The sequence below is a fragment of the Heptranchias perlo genome, chromosome 2 (genome assembly GCF_035084215.1).
Source record: "Heptranchias perlo isolate sHepPer1 chromosome 2, sHepPer1.hap1, whole genome shotgun sequence".
In the NCBI taxonomy this organism is placed as follows: domain Eukaryota; kingdom Metazoa; phylum Chordata; class Chondrichthyes; order Hexanchiformes; family Hexanchidae; genus Heptranchias; species Heptranchias perlo.
In genome coordinates, this window is record NC_090326.1 from 169,399,516 (window position 1) to 169,419,222 (window position 19,707).

Below are 19,707 nucleotides of genomic sequence, written 5' to 3' on the forward strand. Positions count from 1 at the left end.
GGAGCAGAGGGATCTGGGGGTACAGATACACAAATCACTAAAAGTAGCGACGCAGGTTGACACGGTCATGGGAAAAAAAAAGGCGAACCAAGCACTGGGGTTCATTTCTCGAGGGATTGAATTGAAAAGCAGGGAAGTTATGTTAAACTTGTACAGCACGTTGGTTAGACCACACTTGGAGCACTGTGAACAGTTCTGGTCTCCATATTACATTGGCGAAGGTGCAAAAAAGATTCACAAGGATGATACCAGAACTCTGAGGATATTCTTATCAGGAAAAGCTGAACAGGCTGGGGCTCTTTTTTTCTCTAGAAAAGAGAAGGCGGGGGGTTGACCTGATCGAGGCCTTCAAGATTATGAAAGGTTTTGATGGGGTAGACATAGAGAAAATGTTTCCACTTGTGGGGGAGACCAGAACTAGAGGTCACAAATATAAAATAGTCACTAATCAATCCAATAGGGAATTCAGGAGAAACTTCTTTATCCAAAGAGTGATTAGAATGTGGAACTCACTACCACAAGGAGTAGTTGAGGCAAATAGCATTGATGCATTTAAGGGGAAGCTCGATAGAAAGGAATAGAAGGATATGCTGATAGGGTGAGATGCAGTAGGGAGGGAGGAGGCTCGTGTGGAACATAAACGCCGGCATGGACTTGTTGGGCCGAATGGCCTGTTTCTGTGCTGTAGGTGCGATGTAACACCAGGCAGTGCATTTGCCATCAGAGGAACAGAATCTTAATACAAAAGTTCTGGTGGAAAATGACACCAGAACGCAAGGCAATTGGATATCGTACCCACCCGAGCTGCCTCATTGTCTGCAGAACCTATTGCCAGGAGGCTGGGTCTGACTGTTGCCAGTCATCACCCTCCAGTGGCCTCGTTCAGACAAACCTTTCCTCGTGCTGTATGCGCGTGCGTTTGTTTGAAATGTTGTCACTGTGATGTTAAGTGTTTGTTGTGAGTGGTGTCAATTATTCATTTGTTCCATTCCTGCGAGAGGTCACTGGGGTGCTGACCACTCTACTCACCGCTCTGCGTGTGTTGTGTTGGCTGTAGAATCTAGAGCCCTGCTGAAAGATTCCTGCATGGCTGTGAACTGCTCCTTTCACACCCTCAGTAATTTTGACAGCATGACTGGAATGATTGAAAGCTCTCACATCCAAAGAGAGGTGAGTAATTTGTCAGCACACTGAAATTCAGCCCCTCTGGGCTGTGTCAGAAAAGAACTTTAAATAAGTACGCTTCCAGTGTGCCGTCACCGCCCATCCCTTCTGGTGTTCCTGATTGGTTTGGTTTTTGTCAAGTCCATCCTGTCCATCGCCAGGGCCCACGTACACCTTTCCAGCAAGGTCACCACCTAGTGACCGCTAACAGGAACTCTGGCTCAGGATGGGAACTCCAGCCCCTCCTTAGCCCTGAGTTTAATTGTAGAGCCCCTAGCTTTGTACAATACGCTAATGAGGGAGTCTCATGGATCGCGAAGGATAAACGGTATCAGCTGTGAGTCAGAAGGTCATGGGTTCAAGTCCCACTCCAGAGACTGGAGCACATAATCCAGGCCGACACTCCCAGTGCAGTACTGAGGGAGTGCTGCACTGTTGGTGGTGCCGTCATTTGAATGAGACTTTAAACCTCTCAGTTGGATGTAAAAGATCCTACAACACTATTCGAAAAGAGGAGTGGAGTTCTGGCCAATATTTATCCCTCAACCAACTCACTAAAAAAACAGATTATCTGGTCATTATCACATTGCTGTTTGTGGAATCTTGCTGTGTGCAAATTGGTGGCCACGTTTTCTACATTACAACTACATTTCAAAAGCATTTCATTGCTGTAAAGAACTTTGAGACGTCCTGAGGTTGTGGAAGGCGCTATGTAAATGCAAGTTCTTTTAAAGGGGAGAGCAACAGCCAATTGTACAACACCATGAAGAACACAGTGTCTTTGGTCACTGCAGCTATATTGTAAATGAGTTGATTACATCACAAAGGCCCTGCTCTGGGATCTGTGGAGAAACTTTCCGTATCTCCAGACCGTAACCATGTGCTTGACTTGAAAGCAAAAAAGTTCAGTTCCCAAATGTTGACATCCCTCAGCCTGATGAACAGAATACTTGCTTAAAAACTGGTGAGCTCTGTAATTCAGAGGACTGTCTGTCAGACTGGCAGGTTATAGGGGATACCGCACTTGTCAGGAATGGGGAGGAAGTGTAATTGGAAAAGAAAGCGATGTATTTATACAGCGAGTTATCACCTCTCGGTGCTTGCCATAATGAATTACTTTCAGGTGTGTGACTGTTGTTATCTAGATAAGTGTGACAGCTACACCAGCACTGAGGCGAGCGACCAGTTAATCTCTTTGTGACTTTGATTGAAGGAGGAATATTGGCCATGGGATCTTTAAAAAGCTCGTCTAAACAGGCAGACGGGGCACCGGTTTAGCGCCTCATCTGAAGGTTGGCAAGTGCAACAGTTCTCATCCTGGCGCGTCAGCTTGGATCATGTGCTCAGATCATTGGAGTGTGGCTTGGGCCCACAACCTTCCGACTCGGAGCTGACAGCTCACTGCTTGTCGGTGAGTGACATTGGACAGCGGGCAATATCACCCGTTCCTGCCAAATACGCCGGCGGTTTTGTTGGGAATGTGAATTTTGGAATACTATACCTATGCCAAGGATGAATTCAACAAGCAGTCAAATGTGTGAAGGGTTATTAAAGAATTAAATGTTACATATATAGTCATGACCATCACCAAGATCACAAAGGATGCTTCTCTGCAGAAGATACACACCTTACAGTCAGGTGATCTCGACCCTCCAGATGTCTCCTGTCTTCATTTCTCAACCTATGGTCACGAATTTATCCTACAGGCATCGTATTCTGAAACCCTTTACTCAGTCCCTATCACAGTGACCCTAGGCCTGCTAAATATTACAGTCCCAATGTTGCTCAGAAATCATGTTTGGGTTAGCAAGGCATAAAAAGAGAACGGAGTCAGATTATCTGCTTGTCCGCCTTGTGCTGGTGTAGCTGTCACACTTATCTAGACAACGGCAGTCACACACTTGAAAATAATTCATTATGTCAAGTACTTTGAGAGGTGATAAGGCACTGTATAAATACATCCTTCCTCCCCATTCCTGACAAGTGCTGTATCCCCTATAACCTGCCAGTCTGACAGACAGTCCTCTGAATTACAGAGCTCACCAATTTTTAAGCAAGTATTCTGTTCATCAGGCTGAAGGATGTCAACATTTGGGAACTGAATTTTTTTGGGGGGGGTTGGGGGCACGATGAAGTGACAAAGGATGTGTGACCTGGTTCTGGAGAATGCTGCAGTAATCTCTTGTACAGATACGCTGTCAGCCTTTTTTCCAATTTTAAGGCTTTTTTAACTACAGAAATAATCTAAAAATTGAATATAGTATATACTTTTTTTAAGCAACGAATTATGATCTGGAATGCACTACCTAAAATGGTGGCCATGATGTGGAGATGCCGGTGATGGACTGGGGTTGAAAATTGTAAACAATTTTACAACACCAAGTTATAGTCCAACAAATTTATTTTAAATTCCACAAGCTTTCGGAGGCTTCCTCCTTCCTCAGGTGAATAGTGTGGAATTTCCACACTATTCACCTGAGGAAGGAGGAAGCCTCCGAAAGCTTGTGGAATTTAAAATAAATTTGTTGGACTATAACTTGGTGTTGTAAAATTGTTTAAAATGGTGGTAGAAGCAGATTCAATAGTAACTTTCAAAAGGAAATTGGATAAATACTTGAAGGGGAAAAATTGCAGGGCTATGGGGAAAGAGCAGGAGAGTGGGACCAATTGGATAGCTCTTTCTGTGCTGTATGATTCTGTGATATAGAATACAAGTAATAATTTAGTGTAAAATGGATTTCTTAACTATTTCCTAATCTTAATCTCTAATAGTTGCTGTTGATTGACGGAGAGGAGGGGGGGCGGGGCTTGCTGGCACTGAACTCGCTGTTGATTGGCGGAGAGAGGAGGGGGCGGGGCTTGCTGGCACTGAATCTGGAAGGAGATAATCTCCGAAAGCTTGTGATTTTCAAATAAAACTGTTGGACTATAACCTGGTGTTGTAAGATTCCTTCTAACAGTTTGAGTAGTGCTGATTTATTTTATTGTTCCTAGTGTAGTTTTAGTCCTGTTTGTTTGGAAGTGAGGTGCCAGTGATGTGTTAATCAGAACATCCCGGGAAGACTGTTCATTGGCTCGTGATGCAGGGTCAGGTAGGGTGTGCATGACGGGGGTGGGGGGGCTTTGTGGGTTTTTGCTAAAATACGTTCTGGTTGGGGTCCACACAGTTAACAAAGGAAGCACTGGCCTAAATTGACCAGACTGTCTGCAATAACCAGGCCTTATTGTGGGTTGGCTCATGGGGGAGAGTTACATTATATTAACGTGGGTCACAGAATCTTGCAGCACAGCAGGAGGCCTTTGGCCCATCGTACCTGTGCTGGTTCTTTGAAAGAGCTGTCCAATTATTCCCCTGCTCTAGCCAAGGGGTCAATTGCCCTTGTAACCACCCCCCCCCCCACCCCCTGTATTTTCCTCTCTTGAAGGTTTAAATATTTTGATGTAAAATAACAGGTTCAATCAGAAAAAATATCAAAGTTTCTAGCTTACAAGGAAGGCAATACGCTGACAGGTGACAAAAGATGGTTCAGTCTGTGTTACTCAGTGACCCAAGCCAGCCCCTCTCTCGGATAAATAAAGGTTAGAGTTCCTCACAGTGTTCTGTATGCAGCAATTTCCCCCGTACCACTGGTTAAGGAGAGAAAGTGTTCAGAAATGTGACCAGGAGAAAGTAACACTCCTGGATATGACTCCCTCTAAACCTTATAGCGGGGGGTGCCCATCATAATGGTCCGCTCCCGTCTCCACCTACTCCCTCCTCCGCCTCCGCCGTCTTCCTCCCTCCCTCCCTCCCTCTCTCTTTCTCCTTCCTCCCCCGCTGGTCCTCCAATCACAGTTTAACCCAATCCCGCTCTCCAGCCGCTCGTGCTTTTCCTGTTGGGGTTTGAGTGGTCAGCTTGAGCCTGTCCTTCACTCACTGCAACGGGGCACCGTGCTCCCCTGCTCTGCAGTTACATACTTATAAATTAGAAAATGAAAGAACAAACGGTGGAGCAGGGAAATGGAAAAGCTGAGGGCACTCGACGGGGACGGAGGTGCTGCTTCGCCACACATTGAAAGGAGCAAAACACGAAGGCTGAGAAAAGAGCTGAGATAAAGATTGTTGAGTGAAGCAGACTGGGATAAGGAGGTGGTGACAGCAAGCTTCCTCTCTGAGACCAAACCCCGGGGCCGCTTACACTGCGATTATCAAATGGGAATCAGAGTGCTGCGGTATGGGCAGTGGACATGGTGGTGTAACCAGGTCTAGTGAAGGTGAAATGTGGGTAATTGATGAAGATATGACCGTGGAATCAGATGGCGACTGGTGGGGCCTGGTGACAAATTTGGAAACAGGCCGATGTAACCAATGCAACGCCTGGATCCACCAGTTCTTTTGCCAAAGTCCCGCACTGTAATGTCCCTGATGCTTTTTTCTGTGGGAACTGCAGACATGTGAAAGAAGGGAGGAAATCGGGCTCGGGCCAGAAAGAGCAATTCATAAGTTTGTTTTGTTACTCGTCTGCATGAGGTTAAAAAAAAAACATGAAATGAAAAGGGACGTGTTTAGTGACAATGACGTTGTCAATAATGGTTTCTAATCCTAACCCCTAACAGCAACAACTTGCATTTATATAGCACCTTTAACATAGTGAAAGCACCTCCTAATCCTAACCTCCCAGAATCCTAACTCCCCCCCCCCCACTCCCAGAATCCTAACCCTCACTCTAATCCTGACTTGTGCCTGTCACAGCGTGATGCAGGGCCGTGTTGTTGTGTCAATAGTCATTGTGATAACACCGAAGATGCAGGTTGGCTGCGTTGTCAATATCACTCCGACTGGGGAAAAGAGGGTGGAAGGCCATCCAAAGAAACCTTGAAAAAAGCCCGAAGGGAGTTGCTATATTTGAACAGTAACCTTGTCAGCGACGCCCACATCCCAAGAATGAATTTTTTTTTAAAAAGGTAGGGCGGGATGAGGCCTTGCAGGGATGGGAAAGCGAGGCTGAGGATCTTGGACACGGACATTGGGGTATAGGAAGCCAGTGGAGCTTAAGAAGGAGCAGAGAGTTGAAAAGATAAGTGACTGCCTGTAGTTTTCTTCCTCTTCATTTCTGAAGGGTGTACGGCCTCACTGGTGCTGCCCAACAGGTGAACATAGGTCATGTGTGTCGGCAGGATGTCCAACCCTGAGAGCATTACCGAGCCCTGGCTAGCTAACCCTACATGCTCACTTTTCTGCGGGGGTCCCTCTAACTATCACAAAGTGGGACCCTTGCCTTTCTCAATCTAAGGGTGCTGAGTCCAATTGTGATATTGCTGTCTGACTGAGATCCACTATCACACAGTGTAGGGGGTGGTATGTTTCCTTCCCAGAGGACATTAGTGAACCAGTTGGGTTTTTACAGCAATCTGGCAGCTTCAGTCATTTGAGCTGGTTCCAGCCCATAAATTACCAGATTTTACTGAATTCAGTGGGATTTGAACTCACTACCTCTAGATTGCTAGTCCAGTACCGTAACCACTAGACTACCGTGTCCATGCGCTTCAAGACGAGAAGATTGAGGGGGATAAGGAGTCCCAAGGTCATAATAACATGGGAAAGGACGGGCATCAGCTCATTAACAGAAAGAGATTAATTTGAAAGAACCCTTTTCTATTTTTTAACAACATTTCTGTAGTGCCTTTCACACTGAAATGCCAGCACGTGCCCCACACAATGAATCACTTTTGAAATGGTGACAATTGTTATGTATCCGCTAAGTAGATCACTGTTCTATGGCCCCTACTGGATGGTGCATCTGCATGGACGTTACCTAAGGTTAGGATTGGGCTCAGCTGTGATGTTCCCAACGCTCGAGTAGCCTTTTGACACTCACTGTCGAGACTCAGAAGTGAGCAATCGTCACGAGATGGGTGCCAAAGGACGACCAGTACCCATGGAACCCCCGCAAGTTTCAGGGAAGGGAGAAAAATCAGCAAGGAATAAAAAGCTGTTTTGCAAAGTCTCTTCATAATTGCAGAATGTTTATTTCTCTGTACACATGTTTCTATCCCCCAGGATATTGGAGTGTTTTTAAGATAGCAATATTGAGCTAGGTGGCATTTGCGATATCAGAACCCCTCGATGCTTTTTGTTACCCCGCGCCCCCCACAGTAGCATACGCTCAGCTCTGAGTTGTACGTGTCCTCCTCTTCTCCCTCTGCCCTGCTCGTGTAGTCAGGGTGTCAGTTCAGCTTATGGTCACCGGTGACCCCCAAGATGTTAATAGCAAGGGCCTTGGAGGATGGCGGTGCCATTAAAGGTCAGGGTGAGCTGGCTGGGCTTTCACTTCTTCAACCTTTGATCAGTGACAGCACTTTCACCTCTGAGTCAGAAGGTTGTGGGTTCAAGCCCCACTCTCGAGACTTGAGCAGATAATCTATCCTACACTCCAGTGCAGCACCGAGGGAGTGCTGCACTGTCTGTCTTGTTAGACTAATTCATTAGACAGGTCCTTAAATTACATATTTATAAATTTGGTTCGAACTCTCAATGAAGATATTCCACAACTTGGTGCTTTTTAAACAGGCTTTATTATACATCACAGTTTTAACAGTAAAACAAACCATAAAGTCCTGAAAACCAACTACAGAGCAAAAGAATAGATCATACATTTCAGATCTGGGAGACTGCTAACCTAGACTAATTCTATCTTACTTGCCTGCGGCCGGGCATGCACTCTCCTTTTTAAACTCTCAGGTTCTCGGTGCACGTGACTACTCCACGTCTGCCCATTTCATGATTACACCAAAATGAGTTAAACACAAAGCCATATGAGGTAAAACTAATATGTCCATCTATAACTTAAAGAATGGCAGTCACCTCCATTAGCTATCAGTGAGTACCAGTCACCATATCACACAGCACATTCTTTCTGCAGCTGGTTACTGTTCATCCTTGGGAACCAAGTCTGTTTCGAATCTTGTATCTCTCTGGTACCAGGCCGTCTCATCCCATATATCTCCAGTACCTTAATCTCACATTCCAATGTTGACCCTGTGCAATAAATTTAAAACAGAAATAGACAGTTTCCTAGAAGTAAAGGGAATTAGGGGTTACGGGGAGCGGGCAGGAAATTGGACATGAATTTAGATTTGAGGTTAGGATCAGAGCAGCCATGATATTATTGAATGGCAGAGCAGGCTCGAGGGGCCGATTGGCCTACTCCTGCTCCTATTTCTTATGTTTTTATAGTACATCAGTTGTGTGGAATGGGCCGATACTCTCTGGAGTTTAGAAGAATGAGAGGTGATCTCATTGAAGCATATAAGATTCTGAGGGGGCTTTACAGGGTAGATGCTGAGAGGTTGTTTCCCCTGACTGGAGAGTCTAGAACTAGGGGGCATAGTCTCAGGATAAGGGGTCGGCCTTTAAAGACTGAGATGAGGTGGAATTTCTTCGCTGAGGGTTGTGAATCTTTGGAATTCTCTACCCCAGAGGGCTGTGGATGCTCAGTCATTGAATATATTCACCGAATGGCCTACTCCTGCTCTTAATTCGTATGTATGTATAGATTTTTGGACTCTAGGGGAATCAAGGGATATGGGGATTGGGCGGGAAAGTGGAGTTGAGGTCGAAGATCAGCCATGATCTGATTGAATGGCGGAGCAGGCTCGAGGGGCCGTCTGGCCTACTCCTCCTCCTGTTTCTTATGTTCTATGTTCCAGTGCTGGTTTCACACTCTAAGGTAGTAGCTCTATGCTTTATTAGTACATTAACTCTGTGTTCTCTGTTTCATTAGTACATGAACTATATTCTTCAGTCTTTCGGATAAGACGTTAAACTGAGGCCTTGTCTGTCTTAAGATGGACGTAAAAGATCCGACGGCCACTATTTCGAAGAAGAGCAGGGAGTTCTTCCCAGTGTTCTGACCAATATTTATCCTTCAACCAATGTCTCTAAAACAGATTATCTGGTCATTTGTTTCATTGCTGTTTGTGAGAGCTTGCTGTGCACAAATTGGCTGCATCGTTTGCAGGCAAACATGGCAGCCATTTGAGCACATTATTTCCTACATTATTGCAGAGACTACACTTTAAAAAGTAATTTGTTGGCTGTGAAGCGCTTTGGGAGGTCATAAGGTGTGAAAGGCAGGTGGATCTCTAACTAGAGGATATCAAAATAATTAGCAAAAGAAGTGGGGGAGGAGGGTGAATGGGAGACATTTTATTATGCAGCAAGTTGTTTTGCTCTGGAATGAAAGGGTGGTGGAAGCAGATTCAGTAGTAACTTTCAAAAGGGAATTTGATGCATACCTGAAAAGGGAAAATCTGCGGGGCTATGGGGAAAGACATGGGTAGTGGGGCTAATTGGATAGCTCTTTCAAAGAGCTGGCACAGGCATGATGGGCCGAATGGCTGTCTTCTGTGCTGTAGGAGTCTGTGATTCTAGTCCTTTTTGTTTGACCTGACCGTTACCCGGCACTTCTGTGGTGCGAACGTTAACTTGTGGAGGGTTGAGGTGGGGAGGCAGACCGGGGGAGTTAGTATTCAAGAAACTGAGCCTCTAGGTGATGAAATCATGGACTAGCTGCTGTTCGGAGATGGCAGGATTTTGCCCCGAGCTTGTCTTAAGACAACAAACATTAAAGAGCTGGACTCTCACAGACAGATAGATAACCTAGATAGAAGTAGAAGTTTTTTTTTCTATTTGTTCTAGGGCTGTGGGCGTCGCTGACAAGACCGGCATTTATTGCTCATCCCTAGTTTCCCCCCAGAAGTTGGTGGTGGGCCTTCTTGAACCACAAGTGGTTTGATACAATTGCATGGCTTGCTACGTTACTTCATAGGGCAGTTAAGAGTCAACCATTGATGTGGGATTGGAGTCACATAATAGGCCAGACCACGTAAGGACGGCAGATTTCCTAAAGGACATTGGTGAACCAGTTAAGCTTTTACGACAATCTGACAGCTTCATGGCCACTTTTACTGATTCCAGCTTTTTTAAAACTGAATTCAGAGTCTCAAACTGCCATGGTGGGATTTGAACTAGCGTTCTCTGGATTATTAGTCCAGGCCTTTGGCTTACTAGTCCAGTAATATAATCACTACACTAAAACACGTCCCAGTGACAGTAGCTTGTGTAACATGACAAAATCAACTAACATCTCAGAATCATTTCGGGGTCACTGGAACCTGACTGATCACAAGCAAAAGAGCATTTTTCAAGTGAGAAGACCAGCAGTGTGAGAGGTTCTTGGATACAGCTGGTTTCTGTACCTCTGTGCTAGGCAGGGGGAAAAAAATCACTGGGGGGTCCTACTCCTGACCACTGCCCAGTGACTCCTGCTAGAAAGTGAGGATGGGACTGGACTCAGCTGTACAGAGCCTCCAGGTATTCACCGTCGAGGCTGATGGGTGAAGAATGGTCACTAGAGTGAGATACTATAGGTCAGCAAGTAAACATGGAACCGCTCCCCAGCCGGGAGGTGGAACAGGAGAGAAATATATTACGGGAGGGAATGGGAAATTGCACCATGACTATTGTCAGGGATCCAGAGTTACTGGTTGTTGGTGTTGGCCGTGGGTCACACTATAGGCTCAGAAGGTCGTGGGTCCAGGGACTTGAGCACAAATTCTAGTACTGAGGGAGTGCTGCACTGTCGGAGGCGCTGTCTTTCGGATGAGATGTTAACAGACTAAAGATCTGACTGCCACTATTTCGAAGAAGAGCAGGGGAGTTCTCCCCGGTGTCCTGGCCAATATTTATCCCTCAACCAACATCACTTAAAAAAACAGATTATCTGGTCATTAACTCATTTCAGTTTGTGGGATCTTGCTGTGCGCAAATTGGCTGTCGTGTTTCCTACAATACAATAGTGACTACACTTCAAAAAGTACTTCATTGGCTGTAAAGCACTTTGGGACATCCTGAGGCAGTGAAATGCAAGTCTGTCTTTTTCCTTAGTTTCCTTTCCCTGATGAACGAAGTTACTTTCTAAAAAATTATTTTAATAGTTTATAAAACTATTAAAATAACTATTTGCCTGTTTGAGGTTTTATTGATGAATATTGGTTAAAATGTAACAGTGAAGCCCTCCAGCTTCTCCCATCCCAGAAACAATTTTAAAGTCGCCACAAGTATAGTATATTTTAAAATTGTAATTGGCCAGCTGGACTACATGGCCCTGTATATTGCCAAATTAGGTTCAAGACTTTCTCACCCCCTCCCCCAAACTCCTACCCTGGTCACTGTTAGCTCAGCTGCGGCAGGAGCACACAGGGAACCAACTCACAGCCTCTCCAAGTACCTGCTGTCGTTTAACTGAACAGCAGGAGGAGCATGACCGCCTCTCTCCCAGGTCGTGAAAGCAGTCCCTGCTCCTCTAGCTCTCTGACTAACCAAAGGTGTGGCTATGGTGACTCCATTTAATTGTAGTAGAAAATGCTGAATGCACAATCCAGGTAAATTTACTTCACCTGAGTATGTTTACGTAACAAACATCTACCACGGTGCGAAACCACACAGCCTTTCTCTTCCACCAACATTTCGACTTCTGGCACATCTTAGTGCAGCTTCTAGGTTTTTGTCCAGCAGTTATGAGCAGTACTTTGACCATCAGAGTGATCGCTGAGAATGTAGACTCACATGAAACTCTCCGGACCTCGTCCCACCACACCCCCACCCTGCTCTCTGTGCCGAATGTGGTTGGTTGTTGCTTGCCCGTTGCTGTGACGTGCCCTGTTGGAGCTGCTCGTGCACTTGGGCTCATCCAAAACTCTGCTGGCCGTATCCTAACTCGCACCAAGTCCCGCTCACCCATCACTCCTGTGCTCGCTGACCTTCATTGGCTCCTGTCCTGCAACGGCTCGTATTAAAATTCTCATCCTTGGGTTCAGATCCCTCTTTGACCAAGCTTTTGGTCACCTATCCTAATAGCTCCTTATGTGGCTTGGTGTCAAATGCTGTTTGCTAATCACTCCTGTGAAGTGCTTGGGACGTTTTACTATATTGAAGTTGCTATATAAATGCCTGATGATGTTACACTTTATTGATTGGGCTTGCTTTCTTCTGGTCAGGAGTGCTTCTTCGATTGGTCGAGCTGACCACGATGACAGCTCCCCTCTCCGTACAATGCTGCTGGTGTTTCCGCAGTGCTGAAGTCCCGTGTTTTCACCGGTTTTACTCACCATTGCAGCAGATAATCAATGGGCAGTAAGCATGGAAGTAAAGCACACACAATGATCAAAAAACACTCCCACACTTTGCTTTTCATTTTCCCAACAAACACACAAAAAGGTTGAATTTCACGTGCATACACCGTGCGACTATAAGTAATGAGATCACACGCCCAACGATGGGGTCTATTACTCATTTATTATTTACTCATCAGCAATGCAATTAGCTAAACCTGGATTCCCAATTTGCGACATGTGGCTAATTCTGAAGATGGGTGACTGATTTCTGTCTAGGTCTTACCTCGGTGGTTTACAGTCTGGCTCATAGTAAAATGAAAGCTGTATGTTCACTTCCGCGAGCTTAGTCTGTTAATCGTAAACTAGCACCTCTCACTGTAAAAGTAAGCCCAGCTCTTCATCGGCTTGACAAATACGACTGGCGCCAGTGGTTTGGTGTTGGCACTCGCACTGATTTAATAACACGAGGTACCAGGTACCATCTAGCCTTTCCCCTGCCACTGTCCGTAAGACTCCGTATTGAGATACTGACCGTAGTCTCGACCCGTTGCAGGTTTGGGCTGAGGTCGACTGGTGGATTTGTGATGCCTGCTTTCCCATCTGTCCACGTCTGAGTTGTTCTGAGCAGTGGGACACACAGAACACATGTACCCCTCGATCTGTAATTGCTGTTGATCAGACAAGGAGCGCACATTTACTTATCTCGGGTTCTGTTGCTTTTACGATCGGGTGATTATCCCAGAATGTCGCTCAGTTTAAACTAGTCCACTTCAGTTGACCTCTACGTTTGTCCGTACAGGGATCACATTATAAATTGCAGCTCAGTGTTAAGCAGATAAGTGGAACTGGGCGAGGCAGTGCTCTGAAGAAACCCCAAAATCAGGTCGGTAAAACTCTGTACACTTTATGAAGAAATGCATTCCATTTATTTTTGAACTGTCTCTGTTATCTCAGTTGGCTCCATTAGTGGAAGTGGCAAAGTATCCTTCCAGGAAAGGATAGAATGGTTAATTAGCCAATGCTTTGTTGAATGAAAAAGTCATGGGATATTTTGGGACTCTTGCGTTTTGGGGATTGTAGGTCACAATTCCATCCATTTGCAGTGAAAAATGCAAATCGGTGGACCTTGATAATAGGCTATAAGGATGTGTCCTCGATCACGTTGGCTGAGGAGTAGGACCCCTCTGTCAGGCTGGGGGGTCACTGGGCTGGGACCCCTCTGTCAGGCTGGGGGGGTCACTGGAGTGGGACCCCTCTGTCAGGCTGGCGGTCACTGGGCTGGGAGCCCTCAGTCACGAGGACTGGTGTTTACTGGGCTGGGAGCCCTGAGTCACTAATTTGATTACAGTCAGTTGGGATGGCAGTTACGAGTGTGAGTGCCCATGCTAGGCTTAGTAGTCTCAGGAATTGGTGCCCGTCGTAGGATTGACCTTCGCTGCAGTGGGAGCCCTTGGTCAAGTTAGCAGTCACTAAAATTGGTGTTCTTAGTCGGATTGCTGGACTGCTAGGTTGCATCGGCTAATGACACGTGGGTAGATGCGGGCCTGAACTCCCAACCTGCCACAGCTCAGAACGCCAGTCAAAACTAAAGCCCTTTAATCCAATGTCATAAAATAGAATTTGATTTATTCCATTCCTGTAAATCAGTGGCCCTGTTACGGGGCACGTACCCAATACCGGTAGCTTTTAACGGGCACCCACTAATACCCAGCCCATGAATGGTAGAGGAAGGCTGCAGTGCACTAGGTTATGCTTTTATTTACTGCGTCCTAACACAGGCAGAGTAGCTAGAAGTAAAAACGGAAAATGCTGGGAAAGCTCAGCAAGTGAGGCAGCATCTGTGGAGAACGAGTAGCTAGAAGCTGGTCTTGGAGAGTCGGGGGAGGCAGTCTATCCGAGCCTAACACCTTAAGTTTGAGAAAATGCTCTTGGTGGGGCGCCGCTTGTAATACAGCAGGTAGACTCTGGGCGGCCGGCGGGGCTGCCGATTGATTGCTCTTGTTTTTACCCGTTTGTTCCTGTTGTAGCAAGTCTCCTTGTTGCGCCTGAACTGAGGGCGCTGGTACCGCCTGAAGCACAGTTGCAGCGTTGCCTTCACTGGTTTCTGCTGGGACTGACGCCGCCGACGCTGCCTTCCCTGGCGCTGCCTTCCCTGGCGCCGCCTCCCCCGCTGCCGTCTCCGACGGCGTTTGCAGGAGCTGTACCCTCTTCGATGCGACATGGCTCAGTTGTTTTCCCGTCACTCTGCTGGACTGTGTCCGGATACCTGATGATGCAGTGATGCAGCACATTGTGATGGGCTCCTTGCGACTGGCATCATGCTGCCTTATTAGGATGTGCAGCTACTTGGCCTGTAGTGTATTTTGACGGGCAGGGAGGGGCTCATCTAATTTGTGTTTAGCCCTCCCCGTGCGGTCACTGACTTGCGCTGGAGACTGATTGACCGGGTTCCTGCCACCCTCCAGTAGCTCACCGGGGACCTCGCTTCCTTTTGTGAGCTTGGGCAGCGAGTGTCGGCATGTTGTCCTATCATGGGAGGGGTGCGCAATTGATGAACTGGTCTCTGCCCTGATGTGACATCTAACCCCGCAAGCTGGAGTCACTGGGTGGTGATTGGTAGCTGAGGGTTTATGTTTCATTTCCCTCTCTAGCCCCAGGGTACTGAGGCCAACTGTCACCCAGGCTGAGATCAACAAACGCAGCCTCAATCCGAGAACCGACAGCTACACAGTGCATCTACCCACTGAGCCTCGGGGGAGGGGGGAGGCTGATGGTGTGACAAGGCCTTAGATCATGGCCATCACCAGTATTTGCAATAGTGAAGTAGCTCATGACTGTGACGTATGGAAAGCAGTCCAGGTCACCAGAAATACAGGTGAGAGAGGCCATTCAGCCCATCATACTTCTATCCAGAAATACCCGAATTCTTCCCTCCTCCATTGCAGCATCCAATTATTTCTTGAATGATCCAGGGTTTTTGCATTCACCACCCGACCCAGAGTCCATTCCACGTGTTACTCACCGTGTGTGTGTGTGTGTCCCTGTGTGTGTGTGTGTCCCTGTGTGTGTGTGTGTCCCTGTGTGTGTGTGTGTCCCTGTGTGTGTGTGAAGAAGTCTGATACCGCTAATCAATTTCCTTTCACTATTTTAAACCAATGCCCTCTTGTCCTTCTCTCAGGGTTTAGTTAGAAATAATTTTCCAGATTTACCTTTTCCATCCCATTTACTATATTGTACACTTCTGTAAGTTCTTATCTCAGACTCCTTTCAAGGCTGAGAAACAAAAGTTTCTCCAATCTTTTCCTTGCGACGAAGGCTAATTCTTGTCGCTTTATTAATTGCCCTTGAGAAGGTGGTGGTGAGCCGCCTTCTTGAACCGCTGCAGTCCGTGTGGTGAAGGTTCTCTCTCAGTGCTGTTAGGAAGTGAGTTCCAGGATTTTGACCCAGCAACGATGAAGGAACGGCGATATATTTCCAAGTCGGGATGGTGTGTGACTTGGAGGGGAACGTGCAGGTGGTATTGTTCTCATGTGCCTGCTGCCCTTGTCCTTCTAGGTGGAAGAGGTCGCGGGTTTGGGAGGTGCTGTCGAAGAAGCCTTGGCATCCAGTAAATGGTACACACTGTTGCCACAGTGCGCCGGCGGTGAAGGGAGTGAACGTTTAGGGTGGTGGATGGGGTGCCAATCAAGCGGGCTCCTTTGTCCTGGATGGTGTTGAGCTTCTTGAGTGTTGTTGGAGCTGCACTCATTCAGGCAAGTGGAGAGTATCCCATCACACTCCTGACTTGTGCCTTGTAGATGGTGGAAAGGCTTTGGGAGTCAGAAAGTGAGTCACTCGCCACAGAATACCCAGCCCCTGACCTGCTCTTGTAGCCACAGTATTTACGTGGCTGGTCCAGTTAAGTTTTTGGTCAATGGTGACCCCCAGGATGTTAATGGTAGGGGATTCCGCGATGGTAATGCCATTGAATGTCAAGGGGAGGTGGTGAGACTCTCTCTTGTTGGAGATGGTCATTGTCTGGCACGAATGTTACTTGCCACTTATCAGCCCAAGCCTGGATGTTGTCCAAGTGTTGCTGCATGCGGGCACGGACTGCTTCATTATTTGAGAGGTTGTGACTGGAACTGAACACTGTGCAATCATCAACGAACATCCCCATTTCTGACCTTATGATGGAGGGAAGGTCTTTGATGAAGCAGCTGATGGTTGGGCCTAGGACACTGCCCTGAGGAACTCCTGCAGCAATATCCTGGGGCTGAGATGATTGGCCTCCAACAACCACTACCAACTTACTTTGTGCTAGGTATGACTCCAGCCACTGGAGAGTTTTCCCTCTGATTCCCATTGACTTCAATTTTACTAGAGCTCCTTGGTGTCACACTTGGTCAAATGCTGCCTTGATGTCAAGGGCAGTCACTCTCACCTCACCTCTGGAATTCAGCTCTTTTGTCCATGTTTGGACCAAGGCTGTAATGAGGTCTGGAGCCGAGAGGTCCTGGTGGAACCCAAACTGAGCATCGGTGAGCAGGTTATTGGTGAGTAAATGCTGCTTGATAGCACTGTCGACGACACCTTCCATCACTTTGCTGATGATTGAGAGTAGACCGATGGGGCAGTAATTGGCCTTATTGGATTTGTCCTGCTTTTTTGTGGACAGGACGTACCTCGGCAATTTTCCACATTGTCAGGTAGATGCCAGTGTTGTGGCTGTACTGGAACAATTTGGCTAGAGGTGCGGCTAGTTCTGGAGCACAAGCCTTCAGCACTATAGCTGGGATGTTGTCGGGGCCCATAGCCTTTGCTGTATCCAGTGCACTCAGCCGTTTCTTGATATCACGTGGAGTGAATCGAATTGGCTGAAGACTGGCTTCTGTGAAGGTGGGGATATCGGGAGGAGGCTGAGATGGATCATCCACTCGGCACTTCTGGCTAAAGATGGTTACAAACGAATGAGCCTTGTCTTTTGCACTCACGTGCTGGACTCTGCCATCATTAAGGACAGGGATGTTCACAGAGCCTCCTCCTCCCGTTAGTTGTTTAATTGTCCACCACCATTCACGACTGGATGTGGCAGGACTGCAGAGCTTTGATCTGATCCGTTGGTTGTGGAATCGCTTAGCTCTGTCTATAGCATGCTGCTTCCGCTGTTTAGCATGCATATAGTCCTGAGTTGTAGCTTCACCAGATTGGCACCTCATTTTTAGGTACGCCTGGTGCTGCTCCTGGCATGCTCTTCTACACTCCTCATTGAACCAGGGTTGATCTCTTGACTTGTTGGTAATGGTAGAGTGAGGAATATGCCGGGCCGTGAGGTTACAGATTGTGCTGGAATACAATTCTGCTGCTGATGTCCCACAGCGCATCATGGATGCCCAGGTTTGAGCTGCTAGATCTGTTCTGAATCTATCCCATTTAGCACGGTGGTAGTGCCACACAACACGTCTGATGGTGTCCACAGTGTGAAGACGGGACTTTGTCTCCACAAGTACTGTGCGGTGGTCACTCCTACCAATACTGTCATGGACAGATGCATCTGCGACAGTGAGTTTGGTGCGGACGAAGTCAAGTAGGTTTTATCCTTGTGTTGGTTCGCTCACCACCTGCCGCAGGCCCAGTCTGGCAGCTATGTCCTTCAGTACTCAGTCAGTAGTGGTGCTACCGAGCCACTCATGGTGATGGACATTGAAGTCCCCCGCCCTGAGTACATTCTGTGCTCTTGCTACCCTCAGTGCTTCCTCCAAGTGGTGCTCAACACGGAGGAGGACTGATTCATCAGCTGAGGAAGGGCGCTAGGTGGTGATCAGGAGGTTTCCTTGCCCATGTTTGACCTGATGCCATGAGATTTCATGGGGTCCGGAGTCAATGTTGAGGACTCCCAGGGCCACTCCCTCCTGACTGTATATCACTGTACCTCCGCCTCTGGTGGGTCTGTCCTGCCGGTGGGACAGGGCATACCCTGGGATGGTGATGGATGAGTTTGGGACGTTGGTTGCAAGGTATGATTCTGTGGGTATGGCTATGTCAGGCTGTTGCTTGACTAGTCTGTGGGACAGCTCTCCCAGATGTTAGTGAGGAGGACTTTGCAGGGTCGACTGGGCTTGGTTTGCCTTTGTTGTGTCTATTGCCTAGTGGTCCGATGCCAGGTGCTCTGTCCGGTTTTATTCTTATTACGATTTTTTAATGAGAGGTCGGGATTCTCAGTGGGAATTCTGGGAGGGAGGGATTCTCAGAGATCTGCAATTGATGGTGGGCTCAACTCTGACCGTGTCCAGTTGGTCAATAAGGCACATGGAATGCTGAGTTATTTTGCCAATCGCTGGAGTACAAGTGTGAGGATGTACAAGTCAAGTTGGATTCTGTGTGAGTGGAATTTAACGTAGGTTGTATCATTGGACTGATTTGTAATCTTAGACTGATTCACTGACCTTTTTTGCTCAATTATCTTGTAGGGGCAGGGAGACAATTCAGAGTTCCCTCTTGTTGCAAGTTTCTCTTCTTCCTTTGTGAGATTTAAGTGATGGTACCTGATCTGTTTGGAGGGGGAGGGAGAGTGTTTTGCTGGGCTGTATGGCCATTTCTAATTCTGTACAATTAGGTTCCTGAGCTGGACGTGGTGATAACCCGTGTGGTGTTAACAGTGCTTCATGGAATGTGACTGTCACTTCCTTACATTTCCACTCTGTGGCTCTCCATAGTGACAGGGAGAGCTTTACATGAGTGTGCGTGCTGACTCACAACTTGTCTGTAATTAAAGGTGTAAAAATGTTTAGCACGTTACTTACCCATTACAATGAAGTGTTGTCACTGTACTTCAGTGAGTAAGTTAAATATTGCCAGTGCGGTGTTGTCACTAGGGTCTAAGTACAGGGCAAAATTTCCCTCGTGTATCCACTACATGGAGGAACACCCGACAGTACAATTATATCTTTCAAATTTGGGTTGTGCCTGGAGAGAGCATTTTGAACTATTTAACAGTAGAATGGAAGATACAGGTGGTAACTTAACGTGGTGAATAAGAGTAACAGACAGAAAGCAGACCGCACAACATTGAAGTTATATTGGTTTAAGTGTGATATTTCTGTAGCTTGTTACAGTCAACACACTGACCAGGACTGGTGACAGCACCACATTTAGCTGTCCTGCTTTGTTCTGTTACTTGACTATCCCACTTTAAACTTAGACATCCCAGTGAAGAATTGGACTCTGAAACCCTATCTCCTACGGAGCGTCCTGGAACCTCCTGAAGCACATTTTCTGCGTCGTGTGGGCTCGTGTCAGCTGGTGCTGCCTCTGCCACTGGATCTGCCGTCTCCACTGCTTCCTCCCACGGCGTTTGGAAGTATTGCATCCTCTTCGTTGAAACATGGCTCAGTTTCTCTCCCTTCA

The 19,707-nt window shown here is 47.0% G+C and overlaps 2 protein-coding genes across 3 annotated transcripts in view; both read left to right on the top strand.

Annotated features, from left to right (window-relative positions):
• ppp1r16a (protein phosphatase 1, regulatory subunit 16A) overlaps nucleotides 1-19,707 on the top strand; it is a 187,082-nt gene that overhangs the window by 38,151 nt on the left and 129,224 nt on the right. The gene's annotated exons all lie outside the window — the stretch shown is intronic.
• LOC137300050 (fucolectin-1-like) overlaps nucleotides 7,881-19,707 on the top strand; it is a 433,112-nt gene continuing 421,285 nt past the window's right edge. Inside the window, exon 1 of the mRNA XM_067969150.1 lies at nucleotides 7,881-7,884. The gene's annotated coding sequence lies outside the window, so the exon portion shown is untranslated. The remainder of the gene's footprint in view (nucleotides 7,885-19,707) is intronic.